Raw genomic sequence first — 15707 nt, 5'->3', positions numbered from 1 at the left:
TTGAAATAATGGAAACACTAGATGAGGTTTGGCAGGAATTTGCTGAATAATGAGTGAAGATTCAGATATACTCTTGACTGTCTTTTAACAAAGATATACTAGAAAAGAAGGTCTATATCATGGGCTGGTAGTTAAAAGATAAACTATATTTTTTAGCTATAATATCAGAGATTGAATAATAGAGAAGATAACTGTAGAGAAGAAACACAAGGATTTTCAGGATTAGAACAAACATATGCATAAGAAAAAGAAATGTATGAAATAACAGTCATTATAGTACAAGAACCATGTGCTGTTGTATCCCCAAAAAGGAATCACTGCTCAGTTGAGCTAAATGTTACTCATACTTGAACACTTGAAAAGAAGAGCTGAAGGAAGATAAAACTATTACTTCCAAGGAGTTTTGCTCTTTAGAAAACAGAAATAATGAAAGTACATCTAGAGGACAATGTAAGAACGAGGGATTTTACATCTGAAGAAAAGATCGTTGGCTCAACATGTTAGTATCCTAACAAGAATGACAACGAGTGGTTGTCTTTGAGTACTAAGAAAGGGCTAATACTAGAGTAAGCAAAAGAGAAGAGTTAATTTTTCCAAATAATTAGAAGATATGTAGCATATACCAAAAATGCCAGTTGTTTCTATGTGTGTTGTAGAGAGTTTACCTTCCCTATATGAGTGCTAAAGGCCCATGGTGGATGACTTTGCTCCAAGGCCACCTTCACTCTCATTTTATCATATGCATTCATACATAGGTGCTGATTCATTTGTCCCACACAGTTAATGCAGTATTGAACCTCATAGGAAGGTAAGATGAAAAAATAAGACGAGGATATGAGGTTTGCTTGGTGGTCCTTGTGTTTTCCTCTTAAAGTAAGAATAACAAAAACTGAAAGGCTTAAGGAAAGAAGATATTAGATCTTTAAGGAAAATAAAGTGTGACATTTTTATCTAGAAGCATGGAAGTCTTAAGGGATAATGAAATCTAGTTGAATTCTTGGCCAGCACTCAGGGCCACTCTATTTTTTATGGCTTACAAGTATTTGAGTGTTCCAACAACTCACTCATCCTTTCTGTAAGTGTGGTAGCTAGACTCTGAAGTTTTTAATTCTTTATTCTGTCTCTCATCATCCATCTTATTCTTATTCCTTATACCTCACTGACTCACAAACTACCATGTCCTAGTTCAACTTTTAGCATAATTCTTAGCATATTTTTACCAAGTACCTATAGTGTTCCAAGGAAATGAAGACAATGTAGAGGATTCTAAATGTCTTTATGTTTCTAAATGATGCATACTGGAAATACTGGGAAGTATATCCTACTAAGTTTTATGCACTGTAAACCTGTAACAAAAAATTCATGGTAGACCATTGATCTACGCAGTTTTTATTTGTATGCATTAGTTAACAATAAGTTCAATAAAAATTAAAGTAACAGAAAAGAAAAGAAAAGAAAAGAAAAATGTGAGCAATATACTTAGGAAGTTATTTCTAAAGACACATGTTACATTTTGTTACTAGATTCTGACACTTCCTGCTCTTCAATCTGTAGAAAGCACAAGCAAAATCAGCAGTGCACTGACAGAGAATATAGAAGTGGTATCTGCTAGACAGGTATTCTATACTAGAAAAAAATCTTTGAACTGGATTTCCCATACTCTAACAAACAAAAAGGAAAGAAGCTATTAAAATGATAAGGATTATGAAATAATAGAAAGAGCCTCTTACTCAAGTAGGGTAGGTAAGATATACATGGTAGAAGTATGTATTTTACCAAAGCTAAGGACCGAACTTGCAACACTCTACAAATACAAATCTCTGGGATTGCTTCCTCACTCACCCTGCTTCTCTTCCACATTCTGGATGAAAAAATTCTTGGAGTATTATTTATCTAAAACCATGTCTATCCTATTCATATTTTCATACAAAATATCATATGCAATTCTGTAAACAGTGCTGTCATGCAAAGTGTTTATCCTAAATATAAGAAAATAAACACAGAGAGGTTATATAATTTGCCCATCAGAACACTGCTTATGAAGGAACAGCCAGGATTCAAGACTTTGTATTACTGAGCAGGCTTGTGGAGGAAAGTGGTATCATTTCTGGATTCATGTCTGTGGGATGTGAGGAATAAATCTCTTCAGAACAGCTAGGACTATAAAGGCTGGAAGAATATGGAACAGTTTGTCTTGAACAAACATGCCCCTCCACTATAACCTGAGTAAAGTCTTTGGTGTAAAACAAACAACAGAGAGGAAAGGAATCTAGTTTTAAAGTAAATGAAGATCTTCCTTTCAGCATTTGTGGAATCCATGGAAAACTCTAGATTGTGACCTCAACCTCTATGAGTTTTTTTTTTTTCCAACAAACTCTAAAGGACATACTTTGTCAATGGCATTTTTGAAGTAAATATATGAAAACTTACTATAAACCTACTTTTGGCGGCAATTCTTTGACCATCAAAACAGTGCATATTTAAGTATTGGAAGAATCTATACCTCACAATATCATTACTTTCTACTACCTATATCTCCAGTAAAGACAGATAAAACAGGACAAAGGGATATTTCTTGATAACATTGTGATGGTAGATTGTCTTAGTGCTTTTATAAAAGTCCCTGGCTTATGTCACAGGATTAAAGGGAAAAAACTGGGTCAGAATATTGAATATAACATTTTTATATACTTTTATTTGACCAAATTTAAGGCATACTACATGCTACTTTGATATACATACATAGGGTAGAGTGAAAGCCAGCCACAGCTACCTCTTGCTCCTTTAGTTTTTCTTTGTAATTATGGGACCACTTAACATCCACACTCTTGGTGATTTACAGAGTTCACAATAAAGCAAATTGTTTTAGTGCAGACTTGAGAATGTTCCTTTTCTGAAGAGGTCACCTATGCTTTAGGAAGAGGTTGTGGTAGAACGTAGGAACTGACAAGGATGCTAGTTGATTTCTGTCCTATGATTTAAAAAGACTGACTCCAATTAGCGTCAAATCTCCCATTGCAGGTAAGCTCAGCTTTAAGGGAAGATTTTTACTAAAAGATAGCCACCTTCATCCTACATATTCTTCCTGATGAAGAATCACATGGGATGTTGGATCAGAGCAGCCATGTCCTGGCACCTGCATACACTGTTGGAAAGTACACAACAGAGGTAATAGAATTCAGTTACGGTTCTTAATTCTGTAAATTAATGGATGAGGGAATGAGTTTAAAATGAAAGGAAAACAAACAGAGAGGAGACTGGAATAAAAATGTGAGCTCATACGCTCTGTATGATAATGGGAAATATGACTGAGAAAATAAACTTTTATTCTGCAATCTGTTGTCCCAACAAACTTTTAATATCTATTCATTTCAAGCTGCTGTTGGTCAGCATCCCTCTGTAAACAAGAGATGACAACAGCAGTGCATCACTTAACTGCATCAATATTTTACGTAGTTGATCATGTAAAACTCAAAAGCAGATTTACCCTTTTGTGTGGACTGTAGGGACTAAGGGTTTGTTGACTACATTTTTACTTCATGAACAGAACTGCCCAACCATGGCTTGTTTGTAAACTAGAAGTGTTTAAACACATTGTCCCTCTGCTCTTCTAAACTGACACAGTTATACTTTTAGTTTTCCTCAAAAAATATGTACATATAAATTAAAACAGAAGAAAATGTTCTGCAATATTGAAATCAATAATTTCTAATTAATAGAAAATTCTATTTTGTGGTTAAGTAAGAAATTTAATTACTCTATTTCAATATTCATTCACTCAAAACAAAGCATTTTGTTTTATACTTATGTGCATTCATTTTGTTGATAGCACAACAAAGGAGTTAGGAATGGGAATACAAAGAAAGCCAGGTTTATGGATATTCGTCTCACTTTGTAAGTGGGTAGACACTAGCAGTTATTAATCTTTTTACTTATTTTTGATTTTATATAAAAATCCATAAAGAATCTTAGGAGATATATTATCCTCATTTTGTAGATTAGAGAGAAAGTCTCAAATCAGTTTCATAGCAAAGCAAGAATAGCACAGGGACTGAGGACAATTGGACCTCCATTCAAATTCACTGCTTTTGTAAATCAGTCAGACTCTTTTGTGATTCTGTCTTCTCAATTTCACAGTCAGGACCAGAAATTTGTTTTGAATTCTGTGAGATTCCTGAAGTTAAAAAACAATGGTGATAGTTTATTTTTAGAACCGGTATCAAGTGCTGCTTCTGGTGCAATGAAGTGAATCTTCATACGTCTTTACGTTCACCATTGTCTTAATGATGAAGTCCAAAGCTAAACCTCAGCGGCTGAGGTTATAACGCAGTATACTACTTGTCTCCCATTCAGGAAACCCTAGGTTCCCCATTGTGCACAAAAAGCCATACTGTATAAGATACAAACCTTTTTTTTTTGGGTGGGGGGCTTCATTCGAAATAATCAGAAACAGGCAAAATTTCAACTGAACTTAAAGGGACTTCTCCAACAAAAAGCAATGAGCTGTGTATACCTAGGAAGCTACTGCAATCTTAATTTAGTCATTCAATGACTAAAATTAATATAAACAGGAAAGAAGGTCATAATGCTGCTTATTAATATTGCACTGATTAAATCCATCCATCCTCTTACTAGTATTTATAACCAAAGAACTGTCCATTTTGAAGAAAATAAAACAACTGAGGTATAGTGTTTTATATAAAATCTCATCTCTGTCTGGCACCTATGAATATGAATGAGACATTGTTTGTAAAGATGATCTTTTTGGTATTATCAAATAAGAACAGCTCATACTGTGTTATGATGAATCTTACAACCTACACAAAATAATAAACCTCTATAATAGGAAATTTAGACATAGTCATACACAGGGAAGAACATTAAATATTAACATTAAAAATTGTCAGCACTTCTGGGTGTGGTGGCACACACTTTTAATCCCAGGTCTCAGGCAGAAGGAGCAGGTAGATATGAGTTCAAGGTCACCTGGTCTACAGAACAAGTTCCAGGAAAGCTAGAGCTTCAAGGAGAAACTAACTGTCTTAACTACCCGCCCCCCAATTGCCAGCAAACACCAGAATCCAGGAAAGATGTGGGCAGACCTCTGTATTTATATGACAGTTTTCTTAAGGTACTAGTTACATAATAGTTAAAATTCTGATTTCTGGCCTCTAGAACTGCAAGAAACTAAATATATTCTGTTGTACCAAATTACCACCCACATAGTAGTATTCTATTTTGGCAGCCCTAGGAAAAAATATGTAAACACTAACCAAAGTTAACATTAATAACAGTGCATTCAAATTATTGTGACTTTGTTTTTGACATTTAGACAGGTAATTCACTTTACTTTTCTTCTTCCACAAACTCCCACCTCTATTGAGAGTAAAGGAGCCATCTAATGGAATTCTTTAAATAAGCATATTCCCTTGTACCACCTTTGCATATCATAATGCATATTTAATCTTCTAAATGCTTTCCCTATTAAAGTCATTCTGCAGGGCTAGATAGAATGGTGAGTAAGTGATTGCTGTGCAAGCTTGTGGACCTTAGATTAAATTTCCATAACCCACATAAAAACCTAGACGGGAGTCAGGCCTCCTGTAACTCCAGTGCTGTGATGAATGGAGATAGGCAGCTCACTGGTGTGTTTTGGCCACCAGCTTTACCTCTAGGTAAATACCTCTAGGTATCTAGATTGTGAGAGATAGAGAGGTTGGATGGCTTCCAGGAAACAGTGTATTCCAGAAACAACAGGGATGGTGCACATATGAAATCACAATACACTATGATAGTATGCATAAAACCTGAAGAAGTTCAAGCCAAATCCCGACATAGAGAAGGGGAAGTGAAAAAAAAAAAAAAAAGCCTTAGGCCTAGCCAAGAAGCTATTTGTGATTGGTGGTTGTCTGAAGAGTGAAAATAAGTTTCCTTCAGTGGAGTGACACTGAGCATATCAATCACTCTCCAGCGGGTCTTGTGCTTAGGAGTAATTAGCCAACAAAAATTGGACTCCATAATTTTAGCGTGTGTGTGTGTGTGTGTGTGTGTGTGCACATGTGCTTTGTTTTGTTTTGATTAACAGAGTGAAAGAACAGGAATTTGGATTGTTAAGGAAGTAGAAAGATATTTTAAAATAAAAAAGTTAATGAAAAATTTATGGAAATTTCAAAACTGTAAGATGGGACAATAAAGGAAGTATTGTTCCATTTTATTCTTCCCACTCATTATAGTCATACCTATTTCATAATCTTCATAGCCAAACTCCTTTGGTAGTGTTCTTTCTAATTTTTTACCTCATCTTCTTGAACATTTTCTCTTGGATATTGAACTCAAGCCATCAGATTTAGCAGTAAGCACTTTATCTGCTGAACCATATCATCAGTCGATAAGATAACTTTTTGTATGCAGAACAACTTCATATTCTAGTAAGGATTTTATTATTAAATATTTCAATATTTAATATTGCAAAAATAAGTCATATTTTAATACTTTTTTTTCCATTTTCTTTGTGATTCCTTCCTTGTTTTGCTGATATATACATTTGAAATGATCTACTTTTAGATTTTCTCCTTTATATCTAATGGAATTAGCCCTGTGTCATGGCTTTTATCTATATACCAAAGATTGTTGCTTAACTCAAAAGTACTAACATACACTTCTTTTTTTGCAGACCAGGGAGGCCATCTTAGAAAAGGTAACACTGAACTAAGATTATACAGTGAGGTTAACTCAACTACAGAATGATTTAGAATGTCTAGAAGAACCAAATCACTAACAGAGTCCTAAATCTACCAAAAATGACTTACAAATTTTGTTTCATATATATAAGTGTCAGAAAATTAGTAGCATTATTCTGTAGTATATTTTGAACACAATATCCCTCAACTCACATATCCAATTCCACTTTCTACTCATCTAACTTCATGTTTTCTTAAAATTTATCTATCTATCTATTTCTCTCTCTATATATATCTATGTATCTATCATCTATCTATCATCTATCTATTTATTTTTTTATCCGTATGGGTTTTTGGTCTGCATTTGCATATGTGTGCCACATGCATACATTACCTCATGAAGCCAGATTCTCTGCAACTGGACTTATATGTAGTTGTTAGCCACCCTGTGGGTGCTTGGAAATGAAACTGGTCTTCTGGAAGAGCAATCAATGCTCTTAACAGCTGGGCCATATCTCCATCCCCAAGTCCTCCTTCTATTATTTTTAATCCTATCACATCTAATTTGTGATGTCCAAATATACTTGTGTGGGGAGTTCATTCCCTGGAATATGGTTGATCTGCCTACCAGGGTTATCCACTCAATGAAAACTAATTCTTCCTCTTCCAAACACTGTCAATTGCTGATAGCTAGCCCCTCAGCTAGACATGCAACTTTTTGCCATCCACCCTTCTTCATGCCAGGATTTTCTATGGCTTGAACTTACATAGGTCTTGTGCACACTGTTGCAATCACTATGACTTCACATGTACAGTTGATCTGTTGAGACTTGGAAAATGCTGGGGAGTATGTTGTTGTTGTTGTTTGTTTAATCATCCTTGGGTCTGGCTCCTACAATCTTTGCATGCCCTCCTGAGACATGGGAGGAAATTGTATGATACAAATCTTGCATCTTCTTCTTTGTATTTTGACCAGTTGTGAGATTCTGTGTTAATCACCATATAAAAGAGACTTACATGAACTTTGAGTGATATACTAATGTATGAATATATAAATAAGTCATGAAGAGTCCATTTAATATACATCCATTTATCAGGAAAATAGTAGTAGGATCTCACTTAGAGTATACAACCTATCTGTCCATGAGTTTTTATGCAGGTACGAGTTCAATCTTATGGAACAGGCCTCCAATCCAATAAAAAAATATTTGGTTACTCCTGTCACATTTGTGCCACCATTGCACCAATGAGCACATTGTGTCAGACTAGTCCTTATTGTAGCCTACAGAATTACAGAACTAGATAATATTGAAGAAGACGTTTCTCTTCCAGTACGGTGCATAGTACCTTCCAGCACTATAAAAGCTAGCAAGTAAAAGTAAAGGTTTCAGTTCAGTACCAGCTTGATTTCATCATATTCTATATGATTCAAGTGTGTAGTGTGTGAAGCAATAGGGTCTTACTGTCACATTTTAGAAGGTAACAAAGAACACTGGCAATGACTTATAATGGTTGAGGGTCTGTAGGATCTCCTTCAAAAGTAACTCCAAAAATGGTAACCCATTCCTGGCATTGGGGTTTTATTTATTATTCTGTAGTGTCTATTAGGAACATTGGTGACCTACTAAAGGATAACCACATATAAGTTATTTTCATGTACACAGCACACACGCTAACACACACACATACACATATATATACATATATATATATATATTTTTTTTAGGAAGATTTTTCAGTATTAAGTTTCCATATAACTTTTTCAAAAACTCTTTAGTATTAGTTATCCATTACTATAGTTTTTCCTCTTAGCCTTTCATCTCACACTCCATCTAACTCTGTATGTTCCATTATTCTCACTTATATATGTATAACACTGTGTTCTACCTCCCCTCCCCTGTGAGCATCCCCATGACACCCTACTAACCTCTTGATATCTCTGAGTATTCCATGTGAAATCCAGATGTCTAAAGATTCAAAGATAACCTCCATACATGAGAGAAAACATGAAAAGTTTTTTTTCTTTCTGGGTCTATTCACCTATAGACCCAGATTATTTACAGTTTCATCCATTTACCTGCAAATAAATTTAACTTCATGAGTGAAATAATTGTAGAATGAAAACTTTAAGACCCTGAAAAAAGAAATTGAAAACAATATCAAAGTATGGAATGATCTTCCATGCTTATGGATTGATATTATTAGTGTGCTAAAAATGACCACTTACCAAATGTAATCCATAAATTCGACACAATCCCTCATGAGATTGTAATAAAATTCTTCACAAAATTAAAGTAATAATTATAAATTTCATATGGAAATACAGAAGGCCCAGGATAGCCTAAACAATCCTAATAACAGAAAGGTGCTGAAGACAATATCATTCTAGATTTCAAGTTATATCACAGAGCTATTGTTACAAAAACAGAATAGTATTAAGATAAAGTAGCCTTACTTATCAATTAAATAGAACTAAACATCCACATATACAGCCACCTGATTGTTTACAAGGAGGTCAGAATACACATGGAGAAAAGACAGAATCTTTAACAAATGGTGCCAGTCAAGCTCCATGTAGAAGAAATGAACCTGGATTCTTATCTCTTATCACACACAAAAGTCAACTCCAAATGGAGCCAAAATGTCAAAATACAATCTAATGCCTCAAATATGAAAGTGGATGGAGTATGGAATACTTTTAAATTTATTGGCAAAGGAAGGAACTTTCTAAACTGGACCTGATAGCTCATAAACTAAGAACAGGCATTAATGAATACAATCTCATGGAACTAATAATTTCTGTAAAGCAATTGACACCATTGAGTTAAGAGGCAGTCTACAGAATAGAAAAAAAAAATATCTTTACTAGCAATACATATTACAGTTGGCCCCTATAGTCTTATATTTTTGGTTGTGAACCTAGCCTTTAACAGCTGAGCCATCTCTCCAGCCTATCCAAGAGTTGAATGCTTGGTACCCAATTTATGGTGCTATTTTGTGGGGTTCTAGAAACCTTAAGTAGTGACACCTAGTGGAAAAGGCCAGTTATTTCCATGTGTCTTTGATGACTAAACCTATTCTTCAACCCTTCCTCACTCTCTTTCTTATTTTCCATGAAGTAAAGAGCTTATTTTTCTTATAGGCACCTAATGCCTATTCTTTTCCTCAAGCACATGGGGCCAACTAAAGTTTCAGAACTAAAGTTTTTGAATCTATGAACAAAATCAGTCATTAATTCCTTAAATTATCAGTCTCATGTATTCATCACAATGATACAAAAAATCACTAATACAGTTTTCAAGAATTTACCCAAGTCACATTCACTTATCTACTAGGGTACTGCCACAACATATTAAATTATATCCTTGCCTCTTTTCCTGCCCCTTTGATTCATTCTCCACATAGCATCAAAGTGAACTCACATTATTACATCTTCCTGCTTAAAACCCTCTGCACCTGCTGCTCTTTAATGAATTCTGGTAATTCTTGACTTCTTTAAGTAGTTCTGCAAAGCCTACTCATTTTTTTAACTTAATTTCCTACCAATGATCCAGTACGAAAATGGATTTTATTCCTTTTCTGGAACACACTATGATCCTTCTGGCTTCATGAGCTTTAAGCTTACTGTTCTCAGGGTCATATTTCCTTTCTTTTTGCTGCCTGGAGTTCTTTTGGTCTAGATTTTCATGTAGTTAGGCTATTTTAACTTCGAAGATCTTAGTTGTTACCTTTTCCAAGATAGATTTCCTGGCCATTCAATCCCAGCTATTTCAGTCTGTCATGTTATTCTCTTTTATCTTCTTTGAGCACTTACCACACTGGAATATAAACTCCTTCATTTTAAATTTTTTCTCTCCCAAAACCTGTCATAAAACCTGTAAGAAATAGGTTGGCTACATGGCTTAGTGGACAAAGGTGTTTCTCCCCAAACCCAAACAAAGACCAAGGTTTGACTCCTAGAAGCCACATTATAAAAGGAAAGCATTCCTATAAGTTGCCCTCTCACTTTCACAGGAACACCATGGCATATACTGTAAAAATTAATACTCACCAATAGAGACATTCCACCATAAGTGCTATATAAATTGTAATAAAGTTGATCACAATGTTATTTCTAATATTACATTATATTTATCATGTTTTGTGTACATTCACAGTTTTTAGTTAAGATAGAATTATATTAAAATCATTTGAAAATAAAAATATTTTTCTAACCTGTAAACTTCAAATCTGTTTTATTTTTAAGCATATTCTCACTTTAATTAAATAAAAAGAATAAAGTAACCAGTGCATATGACCATGTTTTAGACGTAGGCCTGTCTTTCTGTTCCTTGGATAAAAATTTTAAGGATAAACTTCCTGGTGTTTGTTCTGAGAAAAGCCAAGACTTCTAAGTAAGTACACACTAATAGTTCTTTGATGTCTTTACTGGTACCAAATAAAAATGGTTAAGACATTATTCACATCTTATTTCTTTTCTTTTCCTCAAGATTGCCAATGTAAGAGTGTTTAGGGCTCTGGCAAATGATTCACATTTAACTTTCCCCTATCAGTTCTCATGTAAGTTAATAAAGGAGAAAAGAGTTAACCTATGACTTACAATTTTATTTTCAATGGATTCTTAAATCATTATTCTTATACACTTTTGAATATGGGAGAAAGACTGGATCATTAATGAGTAACTGTTGTATGAAAAGACTTGTTTTTTGTTTGGTTGGTTAGGTTTATTGTTTTTGTTTTTTTGCACATTCATCTCAATCTTCCCTATACACTCTCAAATAAGATATTATCATTGTCTCTCTAGGATTTCGGGTGCTCAGCCTGTTAATTTTTGTTGATATGGCTGTGTTTACTTTCAAAGTTTATATTTTTTTCACAGTACTTGCTGAGAATAGCTCTGAAAACAAAGGGGTATCATTTTAGAAATGAAATCTAAGCTGTATAGGAAGACTCCTGACTGAATATACATTTTGATAAACTACTTGGTTTCAGATTAATACCACAAGAAATCCTCAAAGTAGTATTTCCCTGTTTTCTATAAAACTTGTTTTTATTTCAGACCTTCCAATCTGTGTGAGAATTCACTGGGCTTTACCTAAGTATATTGTGGAAATGTCATGTTTCTATGTGAGTTTCCTCAGTTTCTGAAGGACAACAAAAATTAAGACTGATTTTTCCCCTGTTTGAAATAGCTTCTTAACAGAATAGAATCTTAACTTTCAACTCTACTGACCCTATATAAGCTCTTCAAGTTCAAAACTGATTGTAAGTTTTTCAGTTTCTACTGCCAGCAATATAAGGGTGAAGAAAATCTAAGATAAGACCATCGAGTGCAAGGAAGATACAATTGATAGGCTTCATATGGTATGCATTTCAGCTCAGTTTGGCAAAACTGACTTCATGTAAAACTATTTTTTTAAGATTGAATATACTGATGAAAAACAACTGTGATTTAGATACTTTTAATGTATTAATTAACAGATTTCTTCTGTACACTTTCATGCAGAATTAAAACATATGATCTGAACACATGATAAAGTAGTTGAAATCAGATACTTTCCAAAATGTTATAGTTATTTTTCACAGAAAAATATATTTTTTTCTAATAACATGCTGCCTGTTACAAGAATATAATGCATTCTGTATCTAATCCTTTAGCTCCCCTGTCTCTTTTAACAGTACACAGACATACAGTGATTTGTTTCTTTTTGTCAGCAAAAGTGCTACAATTTCTAAAGCTGCCCATTGAGTGTTTCTGAGCTCTAGCCAAGAGCTATTTCAAAATGAGGACAAATTTCTTTTCTCCCCAGGGACAGACAGCATGATGCTTCTCCAACCCTGCATGCTAAGCCTTTCTCACTCAGATCTTGCCCAATATCAGAAGCAAAAAGAGATTACTACTATAATGCTGACAAAAATCAAGGTGGGAATAAGTCCATTTTTATTTATTTCATGTGAAACTAAATCATTGGTGGTTTTATAACACTAAATTTAGCCATTCCCTTACAGCGAAACAAAAGAGATTCAACAACTCCATTGGAATGGAAACAACCACCAAACTGTTCTCAGACATGGGTAGACAACAGATCATTGTTAATGCAGTTGAACATAATTCTGACATACATTCATAATCCTTGTGCTGTCTCCATCAAAGAGCATTCAAAGAGAGTCCTCTGGCTGCCAAAGGTTACAACTGTCTCTTTTTCCTGACACATCTCTGTTAGCCAAGCCTGTTCCCTCTCCTTTCATTCACACCTGCTGCAGTAAAACAACAGTAGAATTTGGAACTGCTGTAAAACTGTCTCTCCAATAGAAAGACCTTTTCATATTTTCACAGTACCTAGACAAGTCACAGATGAATTTCCACATCCCTTTAGAGAGCCCTCCTGGACTCAAATACAAAATGCAGGTACATAATTTATATCACTAAGGAGAAACCAACAAAGGTCTCAATGCTTTTATCAGAGTCTTTTTGGCATAATACTGTCTTATTTCTCTGTGAGGAAAAAACTCAGTCACAGATGAGACAAAAGAGCTGAGTGAGCCTTATATGTATGATATTAGTAATGCCAGGCAACCCCTGGCTCTCTGCTGCTACCAGGCGTATCGTCTGAACACCCAGAAAGCTACTGCCAAGATTCTCCACTTATTTAACCTCATCTGGGAGGAAATAGAAAAGGGCAGAAGGAATAGTGATACATTATACATGCAAATTATTTGCTCAAGAAAGAACAAATGTTAGTAGTTGTTCTGATGTGTATCTGTATGTGTGACTTTTTAGAATTTTATTTAAAAAATAAAAAAATTGTCAAATATGAGGCACCAGAGTATGTGAGAAAGTCATATCCCACTCTCTACTCAACTGTGGAGAATGTTCTGCCCATTATTTATTTATTTTTATGTGTGTGGTTGTTTGTCTGTGTAAGTATATAGTATGTTTGTAGAGGCTAGAAGAGAACATTAGAGCCCCTGAAACTAGAGTTAAGCATTAGAAACTGCTCAATTTGAGCGCTGGGAACTGAACTCGGACCCTTTAAGCAGCAAGTGCTCTTAACTGCTAAGCTATCTCTACAGCTGCTGCTTATTTTTTAAGTATTTGTGTCACCTTCTACAGAATTAGGTTGTCAGGACTAAGATTCTAGTTTACTGATTGCAATAGGCTTTAGTTTAACAGTGAGCAGAGAATTTCTCTAGGGCGGTAGCTATCGTCTGCTTGGTAACCTCTCTAGGAGCTCAAGCAAATAGGGAGTATCACACAAAGGAAAGCCTAAGGAATCCATGGGGTTAAGTAAAAATAGAAAACTTACAAAATGCATACCTGCTGATGAGATGCCAAGTTAGAAAGGATAAATGATCATGGGCCTAAGAGCTTTCCAAAAAGGAAAGCAGAAAGTATGGAACCAAAATCTAAGCAGCAGAGGCAGAGATTCAGACACATTAGGAGAGTACCTTGAAACAAATCAAGGTCCCAAGAATCATTAGGCAGCACAGGACTCCAGACAGATAAAGATAGCACTGTATTCAGCTCAAGAAGGGAATGAGCTGTCAAAGCCATCACCATGACAAAACTTAATTTTTGTCTAAGATTAAGTGACGAAAGACAATCTAAAAATGTATCTAGTATGAAATTAACTACAAGACAGTCTGGAAAAAGAAAAACAATATGGGAAGTAAAAAGATTAGTGTTTGCCAAGGATTTATGGACGAGGGATGAGAATACAGAGCAAAGATAATTTTTACTCTACTGTGATGATGGACACATGATATGTTTATCGAAACTCAGAGAATGCACAATTGTAAACTCTGACATAAACTGTGCTCTTTATGGATAACAATGTTTAACACTAGTTAGTTGCATTCACTAGTTACATTAAATGTATCACACTTACATGAGATACTAATAAAGGGACAGTCTGGGTGCTGCTGTATGGGTGAGTAGGTACAGAGCTCTTTGTACATTATGCCCAATTTTGTGAACCTAAAACTGCTTTTGAAAAATGAAGACTATAATAACAATGGTGTCATCAAGGTTAGAACAGAGCCAATAGTAAGTTAGTTTCACAATACCAAGGATGACTTGCTATCTAAAGAGAAGACCATCTTTAGGAACAAATAAGCAAGTTGTTATAGAAATGTACTGAGTGGTATCTTCCATCCAAATTCCTATGTGGAAGCCTGGCCCTCATTATGATGGTGTTCAGAAATGTGGTCTCTGGGAGATCGTGAGGATCAGATAAAGCCATAGAGGTAGATTCTTTGCATGAGGTTATTACCCTATGATATATCATTTCTTCTCTTAGACAGGTGATTTCAACCCCTGAGAGAAGTTGTCTGTAGGACAGGAATAAAACTCTTACCACATTGGCATCTTGTCGGACTTCTAGTTAATCTATGATAAGTTTTAATAGCAGCTTTAACAGACCAAAACAAATGACATCTATGAGGTTTCACTCATCATGAAGCAAGATCCATAAAGCTCAATGGAAGTTTTGAGTTTGGTAAACATTCACTATACTATTTTATCTTTGAAATTTTCTAGGCCTTTCAATCTTTTGTCTGCAGGCAGGATATTTACATCTTCCACTAGGCAGAGTAGAAATTGCTAAAGGCTTAAACAAGTTTTAAATATCTACAATCCACATTGCTTTAAGAATGAGTGTTATGTTACTCTAGTTCAATATCTATTCTTCACTATGGAAGATACTGAAACTTCTAAAAATATAAATGCAACTAGAGTCATGAATATAGCTACAAACTACACTGGGCCCTTCTGCGGTTGATGAAAATGCAAAGAGAAATGGAGAAAATGTGGATATGTATAGTTTATTTTGTCATTATTAAAATAACTTCAAAGAAGACTTGCCCTTTAGTATTTTTTTTTCTAGTTTTGCTGAATAATTGCTCATTTATTAGACATTCTCCACTTACTTTAGTTTTCATTTCTAGAGTAACTTCATAGTTGTTTTTATGTTTTGTGTTCTCCTCAAGGAACAATGGGTAGAATCTAGGTATATGTCAGGGAATTGG

The sequence above is a fragment of the Acomys russatus genome, chromosome 21 (genome assembly GCF_903995435.1).
Source record: "Acomys russatus chromosome 21, mAcoRus1.1, whole genome shotgun sequence".
Classification (NCBI taxonomy): Eukaryota; Metazoa; Chordata; class Mammalia; order Rodentia; family Muridae; genus Acomys; species Acomys russatus.
Note: the sequence above shows the minus strand (reverse complement) of the source record.